The sequence below is a fragment of the Sinohyriopsis cumingii genome, chromosome 17 (assembly GCF_028554795.1).
Source record: "Sinohyriopsis cumingii isolate HCF-2022 chromosome 17, ASM2855479v2, whole genome shotgun sequence".
Classification (NCBI taxonomy): Eukaryota; Metazoa; Mollusca; class Bivalvia; order Unionida; family Unionidae; genus Sinohyriopsis; species Sinohyriopsis cumingii.
The window spans coordinates 58,789,944-58,807,137 of NC_142977.1; the positions used below are offsets into that span (position 1 = coordinate 58,789,944).

The 17,194-nt window shown below is 35.6% G+C and overlaps 5 non-coding genes across 5 annotated transcripts; all 5 read left to right on the forward strand.

Annotated features, from left to right (window-relative positions):
- Trnaq-uug (transfer RNA glutamine (anticodon UUG)) lies at positions 1-72 on the forward strand. The gene has a single exon. It is a non-coding gene; the product is annotated as a tRNA-Gln (tRNA).
- A 2,226-nt stretch (positions 73-2,298) lies between these two features.
- On the forward strand, positions 2,299-2,370 carry Trnaq-cug (transfer RNA glutamine (anticodon CUG)). Its single transcript has one exon. It is a non-coding gene; the product is annotated as a tRNA-Gln (tRNA).
- Positions 2,371-10,401: 8,031 nt separating this feature from the next.
- Trnaq-cug (transfer RNA glutamine (anticodon CUG)) lies at positions 10,402-10,473 on the forward strand. The gene has a single exon. It is a non-coding gene; the product is annotated as a tRNA-Gln (tRNA).
- A 1,142-nt stretch (positions 10,474-11,615) lies between these two features.
- Trnaq-uug (transfer RNA glutamine (anticodon UUG)) lies at positions 11,616-11,687 on the forward strand. Its single transcript has one exon. It is a non-coding gene; the product is annotated as a tRNA-Gln (tRNA).
- Positions 11,688-16,369: 4,682 nt separating this feature from the next.
- Positions 16,370-16,441, forward strand: Trnaq-uug (transfer RNA glutamine (anticodon UUG)). The gene has a single exon. It is a non-coding gene; the product is annotated as a tRNA-Gln (tRNA).
- The last annotated feature ends 753 nt before the right edge of the window (positions 16,442-17,194 follow it).

Consider the following 17,194-nt stretch of genomic DNA (forward strand, 5'->3'; position numbering starts at 1 on the left):
GGTTCCATGGTGTAATGGTTAGCACTCTGGACTTTGAATCCAGCGATCCGAGTTCAAATCTCGGTGGAACCTTGAATATTATTTTAAGTTCTTTATTATTTACATTAATTTAAAGACTTTATTTTATTTTTGTAAATCCTAATGCGAAAGATGAGGTGGGTGTATGCAAATTGAAGCGAATATGATCCCTATGTGTGTCTATTTCGTCATACAACATAGTTTGAAAACCGGTTAGTTCAACAAAGTATGAATAAATTGTCACAATTGTTGAGTTACAAATTCAAAATAAAACAAGCTCGATGCTAAAATGAAGTATGACAATTTCTTCATATTGTCGGAGGATCATCAGCTCTGTCTCTATGTAAGTGTCAGTTAATCGCTGTACATGGTTGTTTATTGATACATATATAGACCTTTCCATAGCCCTTGGATTTTTCAATGAAATTTCCGTACGCCCTTGGATTTTTCATCGACCTCACCATACGTCATTGGATTTTTCAACGACCTTTCCATATTTCCTCGGATTTTTCAAGTCTTCGCAGTAATTTACAAAAAATGTTTAATTTTGTTCGCTGAAAATGTCTCCGAAACAACAAATAAACCCTGATCTATTCGGACTACCTCGACAGTTTCTACGAAGATAATGACTGTACGATTGACCTAGAGCTTACGAATGAAAAAGTAGTTAGATGCATTCGCAATTTTTCAGACAATCCTTCTTTCGCAAACAGGTGAGGTGATCCGACTGCAGTTATCGGCATATATTCCAAGGTGTGATCAATAGGATTGACCTCGAAATTGAGAATTTAAAAGGCGCGGCCTGCTGGTTATCACGTGATCTTTTGCCATTACGGTACCCATATCGCCTAGCGCTCCATACTGTAAGGACAATGATATCGATATCAGATGCCGGTGGGCCGGATTGTTTTTCAATCTGAGGAGACTACAGCCGAAGACGAAGTTAAAGGAAATTATTGTTTTGGTTACCAAGAGGATACCATCACCGTGAATGGCCAAACCCACCTGGCAGTGGACAAGATCACCTGTCTTGGCAGTAGCAGTCGCGTGCAGTCCAAAGCGATGATGAGACAAATGCCAGAATTGCCAAAGCAAGAGTGGCCTGTGGCATCTCACGAGCAAATGTGTTCAGTCCACAGAACTCACGGTACTAATTCAGTTCCCATAGTAAACCTATGTAAACACCATGATATTTAAAATTCAACAACTTAAAGATTGTGAGTGCTCATAATCAAACCTACATTTATAAGTATAGATGAAACCTATATTTATCGGTATAGATGAAATCTGGATGTCAGCTTTTGTGCAGATGAAAGGATATGAGCCGCGGCATTTTCTGGACCAGTATGTGTTTGAAACATGTGCTTTCAATTCCGCACCAAAGAGTCAGGTGCGAATTTTAGTAATGAGTGTTCCAAACTCAAGACGGTAAAAGGACTTAAATTCCATCAATAAAATAATGTCATTTTCAATGGGCTTCCTAAAGAAACTCATCTGGATATGATTTCAAGACAGAGTCCCAGACTCTGAGGTTTTCACGTAGACAGGAATATAGAAGAAATATCGCCTTGATGGTTAAATGATGACATATTTAGAACTTTAAAATCTCGGGGAAAACATACTATATCATTATTTATATATAGAGTATTGATCTGCCTAAATTTAGCCTGATAGTCATAAGTGAACTTTATAACTTGATTTTAAATTAGCCAGCATAATTTCATTTTATTTAATCACTTTAAGATATTTCAATGTATCTTACTAATTTAATATACATTCCACTCGAACGTAATAGTACTAATCTTTTAGGCATTTCACTTTTAATCTTCATATACACTTTTATTATTTTCATATAAATATATATATATATATATATATATATATATATATATATATATATATATATATATATATATATATATATATATATATATATATATATATATATATATATATATATATATAAATATATATCTATATATATATATATATATATATATATATATATATATATATATATATATATATATATATATATATATATATATATATATATATATATATATATATACATATTCATCTGTGTGTGTGTGTGTTTGTTTGTGTGTATTACAGGAGTGTAACGTTTTATCAATAAAGTAAGACGAAATCTCTGACAACATGAATGCACCTTATCGGTAATATAAATGAACACAAGGGAGTCCAACGGTAAGCTGATATAATACTGATATATTACTACCTCCTAACATGTTTTTGGAATATGACCCTGTGTCATCGATAGGTTCCATGGTGTAATGGTTAGCACTCTGGACTCTGAATCCAGCAATCCGAGTTCAAATCTCGGTGGAACCTAAGTTTATCTTTTTAATCCTAAAAATACCTTTTCTTAAAGTTTTATGTCGAACAGAAGACAAATGTACAATAGTAGAAGCGAGTATGAGAGGATACATTGTATGTACCTATTTAACGACATACAGTATTGCTTGGAAATGGGTTAGTGCGAAATATGAATCTAGTTTCGCAATAGAGTTGCAACCTAGTGCTCCTTGCTGACAATTCAATAATTCGCACTTAAAAAGGGGAATCTCGCAAATTCTTTGCAACTACATTACGATTTGAAAACAAAGATATCTTGTAATTTCGACTTTGATTTATTAATTGCAATTAAAGAATTGCGCAACGTAAACACATTTCCTTTATGTCTTGATATTGGCTGCGGACCGTTACCTCTTTCTCACTTTTCTCCGCGAGGAGTCAATTACACTGCACTATATGTGTTTCATTATGAATATATGCATATATTAGTCGATATCGATTTTAAATAGCGAATCCCTTTTCTATAACGTGACCTCTACCATGACAACACTGATACTGACCAGCACTCGATACCTTAGAAACTGTATTCGTACACATTTATTATAAATGTCACTAATGTGCAAAGTGATAAGAGGTACACTTTACGATCACATTGTTGTTATACAAATATGATCTTTTTCTTTTATAGTTGTTCTCTCTCTCTCTCTCTCTCTCTCTCTCTCTCTCTCTCTCTCTCTCTCTCTCTCCCACTCTGTGTATTCCAATTTAATGCGTTATGGACACGGATTCAAAGCATAAACCTTCTTGATGGAAACATTTTATATTGCGGACACCAAAAGTTTGTGTCCACAGGGTACTCACTGCTAAATTATTCCTCTGATTCACGTATATGATGGTGATAGGAAAAGAACAAACCTGCGTTGTAAAGTGTTTCCCGCCAAATGTGTGTATATTTATTTTTACTTTTCCATTCAGCAGCCAGTGTGTGCGAACCCGTCACACACATACATATTGCGGTTTGCGCATGTCCTTGCCATTGGATACTGGAATAGCTCTCTTCCTATTGAGTATTATCGCCTCGCTCCTACTACCTCATGCACATGTTTTAGCAAAACAGTAAAGAATACGCATATACTACAACCTACTAATAAGTTTTGAGAAGATGACCCGTTGTAACCGATAGGTTCCATGGTGTAATGGTTAGCACTCTGGACTTTGAATCCAGCAATCCGAGTTCAAATCTCGGTTTAACCTAGGTTTTTTTTATTTTTATTCAAATACTTTTCTCAAAGTTTCATGTGGAACAGGAGGCGAATGTACAGAAGAAGAAGAAGCGACTTACAGCCCCTTACTTACAACTCAGTAATTCGTACTTACAACTATATATTACCTAAATCCTCTTCAACAACATTACAATTTTTGCACTTAAAATTTTGTAATTACGACTTTGTTTTCTTAATTTTTCACTTACCGTCAAAGGACAAAGATAACCTAGAAATTGAAATCTTGCGTTGTCGGACCGCTCCAGTGGCCTAGTGGTTAGAGCGCCCGCCTCGGATGCGGGAGATCGTGGGTTTAATCCCCGGCCGAGTCATGCCAAAGACTTACAAAAATGGTACTAACAGCTACCTCGCTAGGCGCACAGCATTAAGAGGTTAGTTTTAGGACTGGTCGGCCTGGTGTCAGGATAATGTGTCTGTGTGGTACATCATGCTACATGTCTGCAGCATGATGCCCCAGTGCTAGACATCACTATAAACTGCCACATTGCAGGCATCGTAGCGATATGACTGAAGTTATTTTAAAGCTACGTTAAAAATCTAAATCGGACACACACGTTGTCGGAAATATGGCAGGCATATATGGAGGTGGATTACCGAAATAATTATATGCGTGTATTTCCTAATCTTCCATGATGCATTATTGTAAATGGCTGCTTGCAAGTGCTACTTTCATAATTCTATCAATGTATATTGTATTTTCATTGATGCAAATTGTACGTGGCAGTTTGTAAGTGCTACTTTCCTTCTGCATTATTGTAAATGACTGCTTGCAAGTGCTACATTCATAATTCTAGTCAAGAATTTTCTAATTTTCATTGATGCAAGCTGTAAATGGTTGCTTGCAAGTTTTTCGATCAACTTTCCTTCTGCGTTATTGTATCTTGCGATTTGCCGACAACTGAATTGATTCCGTAGTTTGTCGTATGACAAACGCAATGTCAGTTACTACAAACTTTGTATATTCTGTTTCTGAACTTTACAATTACATCATTCCAACTGCTGTTTTCATACAGATTTGGTCCTGCAACAATGTAAATACTAAGTTTTATCAGTATCGTCTTTGTCGTCCATCTCGTGTCTCTCTAAATTTCTAAATTTTTTCCTTTACGCCATTCATTTTATGTCGATAACTCTTTCACTCCCCTTTTTTGAGGTGTACATTACCAACACAGTTTTAATCGTCTCTAAAACCATATGCTTTCTCGAAGATCTATGCGATTTATAGCACCTTACGAGAACAAAAACGCATACACTACAACAGGGTGGTCCATCTTTTTCAACCCCAGTTTTGACGCACTGAAGTATTTACCTTCAAAGTTTAAGAAATCTACTTCTTAGTGTCATCTCTCATTACTTGGAAACATTAGTTATTTTAGCAAAGTAAGGATCAGAAATGACAATGATATATTCCCTCGTAATCTTCTTAACGAGTATTCATCGGACGAACCCTGGTTGTAAGGATTGTATTGTACGTCACCCATTTTGACGCACCTCACAGACGTCTTTCTTTTCCTGTGATAATATTGTACATAAGCTCCCGCGAAAATAAAATAATTCAGATCAACATCAATAGCACATAAAAAAGTTTATAGGTAAAATGACATTAAAAACAATTAATCATTCCTTACAGGTGTTATTATTCTTATCATGATCTTCATTTTGGAACATATTTTGCCGCAAAAAAAAACCCCAAATAATCAAACTGTGGAAAATCATGTTCGTATCATGATAAAAGTATTTACTTGCCATTAGAAGTATTGGATTTAGTGTACAGTTGTTCCCAAATACTTAATTTGTATTGTTAATGTACGGAACCTTAACCTTTGAATGTATTTATATATATAAAAAACAAAAACAAAAAACAGCTTTAAAACTACTTTGCATCCATTAAAACATTTGTCTCTAAAACTGAAAATAATCAGAGACAAAAGATTTTACAGGAGATTTTACTTTTATTTTTTGTAATTCTTGCCATTATCAAACCAATTAAAATTAATAATTTGGTTCAAGAATTTTGCAAATATAAAGATAGGACTCTTAGGATGTAATTATTCAGCTGCTCTTTGTCATATTAAAGATTTAAGAAAGAAGCTTTAAAGATATTTTGAAATATGAATGTTGCGGTCGATGAGTGTGTTTTGGGACAGTCTTCAGCAAGTATCAACAAAAGAATAAACTCTAATGATCTTGCTCGATAATTATACAGGGTAGAATTTTACAGATCGCTGTCTTTTTATTTGGTTTTGTTCTATTTAATCGCCTACATGTATCATGGGTAGTTGAGGTTGTTTTGGGACAGTCTTTTGCTGTCCTAGGGTAGTCATGGCGTCTTTTATTTGGTGATAATTACCAATATGGGATACACTATATATTTTAAAAAACTCTCCTGATCTTACTCGATAATTATACAATCCAGGATTTTACTGATCACTGTCTTTTATAAGGTTTGATTCAATATAATGGTATACATGTATCCTGGGTAGGTGAGAGAGTTTTCGGACAGTCTTGAGCTAGCCCCATTACTTTCAGGGTGACAGATACAAAAATTAAACTATTGAATGTCTACTTCCTGCATACGTTGTTGGAAATAATCAAACATAAAATTTGCTGGACAGATTTGGGGAGGCAAACAAGTGTTAAAACATTGCCTAAACTTTTAGAACACGTTTTGCTTTAATATTCTTTAAAGGAATTGCCTATGAAAAGCTTGGGGACGCATACATTATGGTCAACAAGTGTTGCTTGCTTGACTTTGTGTTAGGTAAAGAACCGAGAGTCTACCATTTTTCTATTAGATGGCTTGTCAAATGGTCAAATGCAGGAATAGGTTGCAGATGTGCCTTAGATATCTTCTGATTGGGATTTCCTACCATTTGACAAGTGTAAGATGAGCTAAGGTACTTAAAAACATCACTTTAATTTTCAGCAAATAAAAACGATTCAGGATCTTGTGATAAGTCTTACTGACACCAAATGACCAGCTTAAGGGGTTTTATGGGCTATACTATGCATGTCCTGTCCATATGCCTTCGGAACAACACTTTCACCAGCAGGTGCATTGGTTGCCGCCATTTTCTCATAATGAACCCATTTTTCACAAAGTAATAAACTGGTACTTGTGTGGCTTTAATTTTTAAAACCGAGAATTGTATCTTCTCTGAGGAATACTACTTGGTGGCCTATAACTCACATTAAACTGACTTGCATACTTATAAAGTAGCTGTTACTTTCTGCTCAGATATCTTACAACTACAGTCAGAAATTGGCTAGTGGTTTCTATTATTCTGTGAAGAAACTAACTTACTTGTGAATCTCTCTCTCTCTCTCTCTCTCTCTCTCTCTCTCTCTTCCTCTCTTTGCTGAGTGATTAAGACATTTAAATTATGGAATATACCTTGTCCATTGTTCGAAGGCACAATTACATTAGGGAAAGAGGCCAAATGTAGAATTTCATCTCAGGTTCATAAATAAAATAGTTTTGTGAGGGTCAATGTATCAGATATAACTAATTAGCAAATAAAATATAAACATTTTCATGGGTTTTTGCTCAGAGCAAGAGCAAGGAACTTTCTTTATTGCCCGCAAAATAAATTCTCCGAAAAGTCAGCATTTTTGTACAGTGTATATATTGAATACAGATCCAACTCAAGGGTTCTACGTATGAGAGCAGGGAAGACATCCGAAAAGCCATATGGACGTCATAGAAAAATCAAGAAAAAGTATCCAAACATCTATATGTCGCGTGGTGGATAGCTTATCAAAGGGTTAGAGGCCAGAATGGGTGTCCGGGGACCCATAGGTTATTGAATGAGACAAGAGACCCTTTTCCGTACTACTAGTGGATTTCATAGAAGAAATATAAAAAACTATGTATAAGAGAATATTGTTTACAGATGATTAGTATGTATTACTGGGTGCAATTTGGAAACTGCACTAAAGACTCACATCTCTCAGTTACATGTAACATTGTTTAATTTTATCTAAATTCTAATAATGAACATGTATCTACACTTCTCAGATGTGAATCGATACCATTATCATAATCAATTAATTTAGAGCCACATTCAGCGTTTTCTTTGATGTTTCTTTTACAAAAGTTAATCAGAATGTACTTTATACCTTAAACAACAAAGATACTTCATTTGCCTTCTAAAAATTGAATAAGAATATTCCCAATCGGGTTACAGTTCTTTTCATATTTAGTGTCAATATAATTACAACTCGTGACGTGTTCCCACTGCATAGTTACACTTCCTGTATACATAAGATAAGGCAACTATGTACACTGATAGATACAAGCCTGGGGCAATCTGATTAAATTCAAATCTCCTCTGTCTTAACGTGAAGATCTGAGAGCGACCGCTAAGAGGTCATATTCTACTAATTTTGGAATTAGCCAATGGAAATGCAGCTTTCAGAAATTTTAAATTTCCAATCTTTCGGCCCACCACGACGATCTTTAGCACACCGCACAGTCTCCGAAACGCGAAGGTGTAAGACTTCATCTGGTTGGCTGGTAAAATTAGCGATTTTGCTAATAACATAAGTCATCAGAACATGGCCACTAAATGGCCGCTGTCAGAACTTGGCGTAGAACAGTGGAGACACTTGTTACAAGTGTCTTGTCGACACATGCTACAATGGTTCCATGGTGTAATGGTTAGCACTCTGGACTTTGAATCCAGCGATCCGAGTTCAAATCTCGGTGGAAACTTGAATATTATTTTAAGTTCTTTCTTATTTACATTAATTTAAAGACTTTATTTTATTTTTGTAAATCCTAATGCGAAAGATGAGGTGGGTGTATGCAAATTGAAGCGAATATGATCCCTATGTGTGTCTATTTCGTCATACAACATAGTTTGAAAACCGGTTAGTTCAACAAAGTATGAATAAATTGTCACAATTGTTGAGTTACAAATTCAAAATAAAACAAGCTCGAAGCTAAAATGAAGTATGACAATTTCTTCATATTGTCGGAGGATCATCAGCTCTGTCTCTATGTAAGCGTCAGTTAATCGCTGTACATGGTTGTTTATTGATACATATATAGACCTTTCCATAGCCCTTGGATTTTTCAATGAAATTTCCGTACGCCCTTGGATTTTTCATCGACCTCACCATACGTCATTGGATTTTTCAACGACCTTTCCATATTTCCTCGGATTTTTCAAGTCTTCGCAGTAATTTACAAAAAATGTTTAATTTTGTTCGCTGAAAATGTCTCCGAAACAACAAATAAACCCTGATCTATTCAGACTACCTCGACAGTTTCTACGAAGATAATGACTGTACGATTGACCTAGAGCTTACGAATGAAAAAGTAGTTAGATGCATTCGCAATTTATCAGACAATCCTTCTTTCGCAAACAGGTGAGGTGATCCGACTGCAGTTATCGGCATATATTCCAAGGTGTGATCAATAGGATTGACCTCGAAATTGAGAATTTAAAAGGCGCGGCCTGCTGGTTATCACGTGATCTTTTGCCATTACGGTACCGATATCGCCCAGCGCTCCATACTGTAAGGACAATGATATCGATATCAGATGCCGGTGCGCCGGATTGTTCTTCAATCTGAGGAGACTACAGCCGAAGACGAAGTTAAAGGAAATTATTGTTTTGGTCACCAAGAGGATACCATCACCGTGAACGGCCAAACCCACCTGGCAGTGGACAAGATCACCTGTCTTGGCAGTAGCAGTCGCGTGCAGTCCAAAGCGATGATGAGACAAATGCCAGAATTGCCAAAGCAAGAGTGGCCTGTGGCATCTCACGAGCAAATGTGTTCAGTCCACAGAACTCACGGTACTAATTCAGTTCCCATAGTAAACCTATGTAAACACCATGATATTTAAAATTCAACAACTTAAAGATTGTGAGTGCTCATAATCAAACCTACATTTATAAGTATAGATGAAACCTATATTTATCGGTATAGATGAAATCTGGATGTCAGCTTTTGTGCAGATGAAAGGATATGAGCCGCGGCATTTTCTGGACCAGTATGTGTTTGAAACATGTGCTTTCAATTCTGCACCAAAGAGTCAGGTGCGAATTTTAGTAATGAGTGTTCCAAACTCAAGACGGTAAAAGGACTTAAATTCCATCAATAAAATAATGTCATTTTCAATGGGCTTCCTAAAGAAACTCATCTGGATATGATTTCAAGACAGAGTCCCAGACTCTGAGGTTTTCACGTAGACAGGAATATAGAAGAAATATCGCCTTGATGGTCAAACGATGACATATTTAGAACTTTAAAATCTCGGGGAAAACATACTATATCATTATTTATATATAGAGTATTGATCTGCCTAAATTTAGCCTGATAGTCATAAGTGAACTTTATAACTTGATTTTAAATTAGCCAGCATAATTTCATTTTATTTAATCACTTTAAGATATTTCAATGTATCTTACTAATTTAATATACATTCCACTCGAACGTAATAGTACTAATCTTTTAGGCATTTCACTTTTAATCTTCATATACACTTTTATTATTTTCATATATATATATATATATATATATATATATATATATATATATATATATATATATATATATATATATACATATTCATCTGTGTGTGTGTGTTTGTTTGTGTGTATTACAGGAGTGTAACGTTTTATTAATAAAGTAAGACGAAATCTCTGACAACATGAATGCACCCTATCGGTAATATAAATGAACACAAGGGAGTCCAACGGTAAGCTGATATAATACTGATATATTACTACCTCCTAACATGTTTTTGGAATATGACCCTGTGTCATCGATAGGTTCCATGGTGTAATGGTTAGCACTCTGGACTCTGAATCCAGCAATCCGAGTTCAAATCTCGGTGGAACCTAAGTTTATCTTTTTAATCCTAAAAATACCTTTTCTTAAAGTTTTATGTCGAACAGAAGACAAATGTACAATAGTAGAAGCGAGTATGAGAGGATACATTGTATGTACCTATTTAACGACATACAGTATTGCTTGGAAATGGGTTAGTGCGAAATATGAATCTAGTTTCGCAATAGAGTTGCAACCTAGTGCTCCTTGCTGACAATTCAATAATTCGCACTTAAAAAGGGGAATCTCGCAAATTCTTTGCAACTACATTACGATTTGAAAACAAAGATATCTTGTAATTTCGACTTTGATTTATTAATTGCAATTAAAGAATTGCGCAACGTAAACACATTTCCTTTATGTCTTGATATTGGCTGCGGACCGTTACCTCTTTCTCACTTTTCTCCGCGAGGAGTCAATTACACTGCACTATATGTGTTTCATTATGAATATATGCATATATTAGTCGATATCGATTTTAAATAGCGAATCCCTTTTCTATAACGTGACCTCTACCATGACAACACTGATACTGACCAGCACTCGATACCTTAGAAACTGTATTCGTACACATTTATTATAAATGTCACTAATGTGCAAAGTGATAAGAGGTACACTTTACGATCACATTGTTGTTATACAAATATGATCTTTTTCTTTTATAGTTGTTCTCTCTCTCTCTCTCTCTCTCTCTCTCTCTCTCTCTCTCTCTCTCTCTCCCACTCTGTGTATTCCAATTTAATGCGTTATGGACACGGATTCAAAGCATAAACCTTCTTGATGGAAACATTTTATATTGCGGACACCAAAAGTTTGTGTCCACAGGGTACTCACTGCTAAATTATTCCTCTGATTCACGTATAGGATGGTGATAGGAAAAGAACAAACCTGCGTTGTAAAGCGTTTCCCGCCAAATGTGTGTATATTTATTTTTACTTTTCCATTCAGCAGCCAGTGTGTGCGAACCCGTCACACACATACATATTGCGGTTTGCGCATGTCCTTGTCATTGGATACTGGAATAGCTCTCTTCCTATTGAGTATTATCGCCTCGCTCCTACTACCTCATGCACATGTTTTAGCAAAACAGTAAAGAATACGCATATACTACAACCTACTAATAAGTTTTGAGAAGATGACCCGTTGTAACCGATAGGTTCCATGGTGTAATGGTTAGCACTCTGGACTTTGAATCCAGCAATCCGAGTTCAAATCTCGGTGGAACCTAGGTTTTTTTATTTTTATTCAAATACTTTTCTCAAAGTTTCATGTGGAACAGGAGGCGAATGTACAGAACAAGAAGAAGCGACTTACAGCCCCTTACTTACAACTCAGTAATTCGTACTTACAACTATATATTACCTAAATCCTCTTCAACAACATTACAATTTTTGCACTTAAAATTTTGTAATTACGACTTTGTTTTCTTAATTTTTCACTTACCGTCAAAGGACAAAGATAACCTAGAAATTGAAATCTTGCGTTGTCGGACCGCTCCAGTGGCCTAGTGGTTAGAGCGCCCGCCTCGGATGCGGGAGATCGTGGGTTTAATCCCCGGCCGAGTCATGCCAAAGACTTACAAAAATGGTACTAACAGCTACCTCGCTAGGCGCACAGCATTAAGAGGTTAGTTTTAGGACTGGTCGGCCTGGTGTCAGGATAATGTGTCTGTGTGGTACATCATGCTACATGTCTGCAGCATGATGCCCCAGTGCTAGACATCACTATAAACTGCCACATTGCAGGCATCGTAGCGATATGACTGAAGTTATTTTAAAGCTACGTTAAAAATCTAAATCGGACACACACGTTGTCGGAAATATGGCAGGCATATATGGAGGTGGATTACCGAAATAATTATATGCGTGTATTTCCTAATCTTCCATGATGCATTATTGTAAATGGCTGCTTGCAAGTGCTACTTTCATAATTCTATCAATGTATATTGTATTTTCATTGATGCAAATTGTACGTGGCAGTTTGTAAGTGCTACTTTCCTTCTGCATTATTGTAAATGACTGCTTGCAAGTGCTACATTCATAATTCTAGTCAAGAATTTTCTAATTTTCATTGATGCAAGCTGTAAATGGTTGCTTGCAAGTTTTTCGATCAACTTTCCTTCTGCGTTATTGTATCTTGCGATTTGCCGACAACTGAATTGATTCCGTAGTTTGTCGTATGACAAACGCAATGTCAGTTACTACAAACTTTGTATATTCTGTTTCTGAACTTTACAATTACATCATTCCAACTGCTGTTTTCATACAGATTTGGTCCTTCAACAATGTAAATACTAAGTTTTATCAGTATCGTCTTTGTCGTCCATCTCGTGTCTCTCTAAATTTCTAAATTTTTTCCTTTACGGCATTCATTTTATGTCGATAACTCTTTCACTCCCCTTTTTTGAGGTGTACATTACCAACACAGTTTTAATCGTCTCTAAAACCATATGCTTTCTCGAAGATCTATGCGATTTATAGCACCTTACGAGAACAAAAACGCATACACTACAACAGGGTGGTCCATCTTTTTCAACCCCAGTTTTGACGCACTGAAGTATTTACCTTCAAAGTTTAAGAAATCTACTTCTTAGTGTCATCTCTCATTACTTGGAAACATTAGTTATTTTAGCAAAGTAAGGATCAGAAATGACAATGATATATTCCCTCGTAATCTTCTTAACGAGTATTCATCGGACGAACCCTGGTTGTAAGGATTGTATTGTACATCACCCATTTTGACGCACCTCACAGACGTCTTTCTTTTCCTGTGATAATATTGTACATAAGCTCCCGCGAAAATAAAATAATTCAGATCAACATCAATAGCACATAAAAAAGTTGATAGGTAAAATGACATTAAAAACAATTAATCATTCCTTACAGGTGTTATTATTCTTATCATGATCTTCATTTTGGAACATCTTTTGCCGCAAAAAAAACCCCCAAATAATCAAACTGTGGAAAATCATGTTCGTATCATGATAAAAGTATTTACTTGCGATTAGAAGTATTGGATTTAGTGTACAGTTGTTCCCAAATACTTAATTTGTATTGTTAATGTACGGAACCTTAACCTTTGAATGTATTTATATATATAAAAAACAAAAACAAAAAACAGCTTTAAAACTACTTTGCATCCATTAAAACATTTGTCTCTAAAACTGAAAATAATCAGAGACAAAAGATTTTACAGGAGATTTTACTTTTATTTTTTGTAATTCTTGCCATTATCAAACCAATTAAAATTAATAATTTGGTTCAAGAATTTTGCAAATATAAAGATAGGACTCTTAGGATGTAATTATTCAGCTGCTCTTTGTCATATTAAAGATTTAAGAAAGAAGCTTTAAAGATATTTTGAAATATGAATGTTGCGGTCGATGAGTGTGTTTTGGGACAGTCTTCAGCAAGTATCAACAAAAGGATAAACTCTAATGATCTTGCTCGATAATTATACAGGGTAGAATTTTACAGATCGCTGTCTTTTTATTTGGTTTTGTTCTATTTAATCGCCTACATGTATCATGGGTAGTTGAGGTTGTTTTGGGACAGTCTTTTGCTGTCCTAGGGTAGTCATGGCGTCTTTTATTTGGTGATAATTACCAATATGGGATACACTATATATTTTAAAAAACTCTCCTGATCTTACTCGATAATTATACAATCCAGGATTTTACTGATCACTGTCTTTTATAAGGTTTGATTCAATATAATGGTATACATGTATCCTGGGTAGGTGAGAGAGTTTTCGGACAGTCTTGAGCTAGCCCCATTACTTTCAGGGTGACAGATACAAAAATTAAACTATTGAATGTCTACTTCCTGCATACGTTGTTGGAAATAATCAAACATAAAATTTGCTGGACAGATTTGGGGAGGCAAACAAGTGTTAAAACATTGCCTAAACTTTTAGAACACGTTTTGCTTTAATATTCTTTAAAGGAATTGCCTATGAAAAGCTTGGGGACGCATACATTATGGTCAACAAGTGTTGCTTGCTTGACTTTGTGTTAGGTAAAGAACCGAGAGTCTACCATTTTTCTATTAGATGGCTTGTCAAATGGTCAAATGCAGGAATAGGTTGCAGATGTGCCTTAGATATCTTCTGATTGGGATTTCCTACCATTTGACAAGTGTAAGATGAGCTAAGGTACTTAAAAACATCACTTTAATTTTCAGCAAATAAAAACGATTCAGGATCTTGTGATAAGTCTTACTGACACCAAATGACCAGCTTAAGGGGTTTTATGGGCTATACTATGCATGTCCTGTCCATATGCCTTCGGAACAACACTTTCACCAGCAGGTGCATCGGTTGCCGCCATTTTCTCATAATGAACCCATTTTTCACAAAGTAATAAACTGGTACTTGTGTGGCTTTAATTTTTAAAACCGAGAATTGTATCTTCTCTGAGGAATACTACTTGGTGGCCTATAACTCACATTAAACTGACTTGCATACTTATAAAGTAGCTGTTACTTTCTGCTCAGATATCTTACAACTGCAGTCAGAAATTGGCTAGTGGTTTCTATTATTCTGTGAAGAAACTAACTTACTTGTGAATCTCTCTCTCTCTCTCTCTCTCTCTCTCTCTCTCTCTCTCTCTCTCTCCCTCTCTTTGCTGAGTGATTAAGACATTTAAATTATGGAATATACCTTGTCCATTGTTCGAAGGCACAATTACATTAGGGAAAGAGGCCAAATGTAGAATTTCATCTCAGGTTCATAAATAAAATAGTTTTGTGAGGGTCAATGTATCAGATATAACTAATTAGCAAATAAAATATAAACATTTTCATGGGTTTTTGCTCAGAGCAAAAGCAAGGAACTTTCTTTATTGCCCGCAAAATAAATTCTCCGAAAAGTCAGCATTTTTGTACAGTGTATATATTGAATACAGATCCAACTCAAGGGTTCTACGTATGAGAGCAGGGAAGACATCCGAAAAGCCATATGGACGTCATAGAAAAATCAAGAAAAAGTATCCAAACATCTATATGTCGCGTGGTGGATAGCTTATCAAAGGGTTAGAGGCCAGAATGGGTGTCCGGGGACCCATAGGTTATTGAATGAGACAAGAGACCCTTTTCCGTACTACTAGTGGATTTCATAGAAGAAATATAAAAAACTATGTATAAGAGAATATTGTTTACAGATGATTAGTATGTATTACTGGGTGAAATTTGGAAACTGCACTAAAGACTCACATGTCTCAGTTACATGTAACATTGTTTAATTTTATCTAAATTCTAATAATGAACATGTATCTACACTTCTCAGATGTGAATCGATACCATTATCATAATCAATTAATTTAGAGCCACATTCAGCGTTTTCTTTGATGTTTCTTTTACAAAAGTTAATCAGAATGTACTTTATACCTTAAACAACAAAGATACTTCATTTGCCTTCTAAAAATTGAATAAGAATATTCCCAGTCGGGTTACAGTTCTTTTCATATTTAGTGTCAATATAATTACAACTCGTGACGTGTTCCCACTGCATAGTTACACTTCCTGTATACATAAGATAAGGCAACTATGTACACTGATAGATACAAGCCTGGGGCAATCTGATTAAATTCAAATCTCCTCTGTCTTTTAACGTGAAGATCTGAGAGCGACCGCTAAGAGGTCATATTCTACTAATTTTGGAATTAGCCAATGGAAATGCAGCTTTCAGAAATTTTAAATTTCCAATCTTTCGGCCCACCACGACGATCTTTAGCACACCGCACAGTCTCCGAAACGCGAAGGTGTAAGACTTCATCTGGTTGGCTGGTAAAATTAGCGATTTTGCTAATAACATAAGTCATCAGAACATGGCTCCTAAATGGCCGCTGTCAGAACTTGGCGTAGAACAGTGGAGACACTTGTTACAAGTGTCTTGTCGACACATGCTACAATGGTTCCATGGTGTAATGGTTAGCACTCTGGACTTTGAATCCAGCGATCCGAGTTCAAATCTCGGTGGAACCTTGAATATTATTTTAAGTTCTTTATTATTTACATTAATTTAAAGACTTTATTTTATTTTCGTAAATCCTAATGCGAAAGATGAGGTGGGTGTATGCAAATTGAAGCGAATATGATCCCTATGTGTGTCTATTTCGTCATACAACATAGTTTGAAAACCGGTTAGTTCAACAAAGTATGAATAAATTGTCACAATTGTTGAGTTACAAATTCAAAATAAAACAAGCTCGATGTTAAATGAAGTATGACAATTTCTTCATATTGTCGGAGGATCATCAGCTCTGTCTCTATGTAAGTGTCAGTTAATCGCTGTACATGGTTGTTTATTGATACATATATAGACCTTTCCATAGCCCTTGGATTTTTCAATGAAATTTCCGTACGCCCTTGGATTTTTCATCGACCTCACCATACGTCATTGGATTTTTCAACGACCTTTCCATATTTCCTCGGATTTTTCAAGTCTTCGCAGTAATTTACAAAAAATGTTTAATTTTGTTCGCTGAAAATGTCTCCGAAACAACAAATAAACCCTGATCTATTCGGACTACCTCGACAGTTTCTACGAAGATAATGACTGTACGATTGACCTAGAGCTTACGAATGAAAAAGTAGTTAGATGCATTCGCAATTTTTCGGACAATCCTTCTTTCGCAAACAGGTGAGGTGATCCGACTGCAGTTATCGGCATATATTCCAAGGTGTGATCAATAGGATTGACCTCGAAATTGAGAATTTAAAAGGCGCGGCCTGCTG